Below are 4541 nucleotides of genomic sequence, written 5' to 3' on the forward strand. Positions count from 1 at the left end.
TATTGCTGCAATTAAGTTTTATAGGACAATCAGCTGTCACATTTTATAGGAAGTTTGAATTGTCATTAGAACATGGGAGAAAATATATATTGATATTTTATTTTATATATTCATATTTTTATATATATAATTAAATTGTAAAGATCTGTTAGAATATTTACAGCACAAAAGGCAGTTTGTAGCAGTTTGACTTGCAGTCCAGCAGAGGACGTTCCTAAAATTCACAATGAGCTTGACCTGTTTCATGTGTTCATCAGTAAGCTAATAAATAAAATGGAGGACACTAGCACAGGTGTGCTGATAATCAAGACGGCGAAGCATCTGAGAAGCAGTGTGGAAGTATTTTGGGTTCAAAACCACAGAAAGCAAAATAACCAATAAAGATAAGGCTGTCTGCTGATTTTGTAAAACGTAGCTTCATTACTCTACAATGTCGACAAATCTGAGGAATCACCTGCTAGCTGCAACTTAAGTGAGGCAATGGAGGCACCAGAGTGAGAATGAGACCAGTGGTTCTAAAACAGTGCCATGTGGAATTAATTCAGGTGTTCAAAAGTTAAAATGGTAGTTAAACATTTGGATCTCATTAAGACATCATGTCAGAGTGCTTGTGCATGTTACAGTTAGTGGAAAGCTGATCCTGACCCTGATTCAGTCACAGATTCATACTGTCCTGAAGAAACTGCCTGTCCTACAGGATGTTTACAACAACAACGTTCAACTGAAGAAAAGTCAAAATGGTTGACAGTGAGGTCTGTTATCCAGAATAAGTAGGACAGAAAGTAAATCACTGAACAACCATTTACAAATCCAATAGTTTCAGCCTGAGCTGACCCTTATATACTTAACCCTAAAATCCACCTGGTCTTCTGTTAATTATGCTCCCTCTGCAACAGATTTTCTGGTGATTGCACAGAACGTTTGTACAAGTTGAGTTAAACCTGTTTCCCATATGTACATACACTCACATACAAACACAAAGACTGAAGGAAGCTGACTAAGAAGGCAGCAGTTAAGCTTACTGAGGCCTTCTTTAGGTCTCCTTCATCCACTAACACAAACTTACGTACAGGTAACATACCCACAAAACAGGCACACAGCTGACAAACAGACTAACTAAAAAAACACAGACATTAAACATCTTTTTCTTCCCCCCACTGTTGACGGGTGAAACAAGACTTCTCTCTTTCTGTCTCATAAATCAGGAAACAATTGTCTCTTGTCTTGTGGGATGAGCAATACACGACATGGCTGTTCTCAATGACAACCAATCAGCATTAACACTAATAACAACAAAAGTATTTCTTATGGAAAATGTAACTGTATATTTAAGACATGTCTGATAGTGGAGACAGTGGTGAGAGACCAGCGAAATTGGAAAGAATTTAGGTGGTTGACATTAAACCAAGATCATAATTTGGGCTCAAACATAAAACACCACAACATGGAATGAGTCTCAGCTGCCAAACAACCAGGACGCTCCAGTTAGTCCCACACTGTTGTAAAGAGGGGATCCCTGTGTGTTTTTTTAATGCTGCACTCCCCAGAAACTGAAATATCTTTGGATGCCTTTACACACACCGCTTTTTTTATCATGTTACGTCTGTAAAACATCTCCTTACAGCATTTAAAATTACTTAAATACATGTTTATAGTTAGTCTGTAACTTCTAAAACCAATCTGAGCTTCATACAATCCCACCATGATCATCTTGATATATATAACATGAATTATGCCCATTAACTCATGTTACTGAGCTGATATGTATCATTCCTCCATCCATTTACCATGTGTTCTTACTATCCAAGTAAGGTAGCCCAGGTGGCCTTCTCTTTAGCCACATTCTGTTCCCAGTTCCCAGGCCAGATGGGAAATGTAATCCCGTGGCCAAACGTGTTCTGGGTCAGCCTCTCCTTTCACATGCACAGAATACCTTCACATCCTGCTTTAGATGCCTGAACCACCTCAACTGAAGAAGCAATATTTCTACTCTGAGCTACATATGCTTGAGTTCTTCGCCCCATCTCTAATATGAGCAGCATGTTAGCAGAGCAGCAGCAGCTTCAGTCCTCCGTCCGTGTCTACACAGAATGATTGAGAGTAGAATAGACAATGAAGCAGGGTAGAGAAGTCATTCTCTGTGAGTCAGTCGAAAGATAAACCATAGAGTCCGCACAAAACTCATCAAACTGTCAAACTAGGCAGTACTGATCAAATACGAATCAAATCTTTTCAGATACATAATTTATCTGTAACAGGAGAACGTGTGTGACCAGGCGAGCCGCCATTGTTTCCTGCTACGGATAATCAAAACCGTGCAGACCAATGACCACAGCTCAACTTAGAGTACGTCACCCCCAAGTGTGAACCTATCGTGACGTCACCCATTGGTTTGCGGAGTACCATAAGGCTCAAGTTTGGAATTATGGTCGTTGCCATGACGGTTTGTCGGAGCCAGTGGAGGTGACGTACTGTGAGCTCATTGGTTGCGTAATTTTGACTTATTCCTAACAGGAAACTATGGCAGCTTGCCTGGTCACACACAATCTCGTATTACAGCTAAACAGTACACTAAAATATGTTTCTAAAACGATTTTAAGTGAGAAATATTCAACACAGTAACAGATCTTGATTCATTTTTTTAACAGCACTACTTAGTTTGACAGTTTGATCTGAGTTTGGTGCGTTGAGCTGGACGGACTCACTGAGAATGTCAATCACAAGGTAGCTGCCCTACAGCATATCCTGCTCGTCTAGTTTACTCTACATTGGACCATAATTTACTAAATTACATGCTGTATGGATGAAGACTAGAGATTAAGACCATAAACTCATTAGGAAACTGTTTACTGAGCTTATTATTGCATAAGACTGCATGTTATCTGTGTTTTATTGCAGCCAATGGAGCTGGCCATTACATAACATGCAGTACACTTCCACGTCAGCTTTACTTCACAGACCCGGAAGCTCTGTCCGTTATATATACTGTCAATGATCATCTCTGCAGACTATGATGACATGGCTCAGATACAGCAGTCCTTTGAACTAAATGTTAACGTCAGCATGCTCACAATGACAATGCTAACATGCTCATGCTATGCAGGTATAATGTAGCTTCCTCTAGGTTGTGGTACATAAAAGAGCTTACATGTTTATACAACATTAAAAGCCACTTATAGATCATTTTTAACTGGAATAGTTAGACAGTGGTTATAGCTCCACCTTCAGGAATACTGCCCTCATATTTAGGAAGAATTCATTTGGGACTGAGAACACACTGCTCTTAAAAACTTTGTGGGTATTGGTGGGGACTTTTTTTATTTTTTTATTCTGTGTTTGACTTACTGTGTTCACATTAATGTGTCTACAGTCAGACAGACACACACACACACACACAGAGACGCCACTATGACAACTCGTTGAAACCCAAATTCTGAGTTTACCGTCATGTCTCAGGAAATTAATGTCAGTGATGCCTTGCAGACAAACAAGCCACAGGGGCCCACTGGTTTCAGCAGGTTCACATTAAAACACATCTACTGTTTTTACTTCTGAAACTCACAGCAGAAAATAGTTTGTCCTCACCAGAAAGACCAGAATTTTAAAATATTTAAACTGTTGTTTATGATGGGAGGATGTTTGGTTTTCAAGCCTGGTGACTATAGCCTCATTTCAGGTTTTCATTTCATGCATCCCATTTGTAGGGGATGGATAAGAGCTGGTTAATATCCACAGAGTAATCTCAATCTCAGTCACAGTCATCATGTCCTGACTATATACTCTGGACATTGTCCGGAGTTCATAAGAGAAAATGGCTCAGCCAAACTTAACAGTTTTCACTTTAGTGTGACAGAGCATATGGGTGAAGAGCATTTCTCTAGTTTCTAGAGGATCGGCAGTTTCTGGTTGCCTTTTCGTTCCAGAGGAATCAGTGCACAAGTTCCCACCACCAGTGTCTGAGCACTAGGGTTGACAAAAGATAACTGCCATGAACATGATACTGTATGTCCTAAAATCCAAGGTATGTGTTAGAATTTGGTTTGGTAAGTGAAGAACTAGAATAATACCAGTAAAGAAATAGTTTTAGTTGGCTAGTGAACCTTTGGTTTAGTGAAGGCTTCTGTTGCTTTGTCTAGTTGTAGGCTACTTTGTTGGACACTCTGGTGCTTGTTTTGAGCTTTGGGTCAGGGGTTGAACCCTGACGACTCACCTTTCTGTGTTACCACAAAATAAATTTGAGGTGGGTGTAGTTTTCACTTGTTTGGATAACAGTTAACTAGTTTTAAATATTTATTTGCCAATTGACCTGGTTGTGATGCTCCTCCAACTTCCTCTTGCGTGGACTCCCTCCTTGTCACATTCCTTGAGAAGGGAGACACGTGCAAACACATTACAGTGTGTGCACACACAAACACAAACACACATACATACATATATACAAAAGAAGTTGGGGTCCCAAGAGAGGTGTCTCAGAGGAGATGGGCTGACATATGGCCAGCAGGCCACCACACTGGGTGGAGCAGGGTGTGTGTGTGTGTGTG

The sequence above is a fragment of the Morone saxatilis genome, unplaced genomic scaffold, assembly GCF_004916995.1.
Source record: "Morone saxatilis isolate NCDOM2014 unplaced genomic scaffold, NCSU_SB_2.0 Contig11, whole genome shotgun sequence".
Lineage (NCBI taxonomy): Eukaryota > Metazoa > Chordata > Actinopteri > Moronidae > Morone > Morone saxatilis.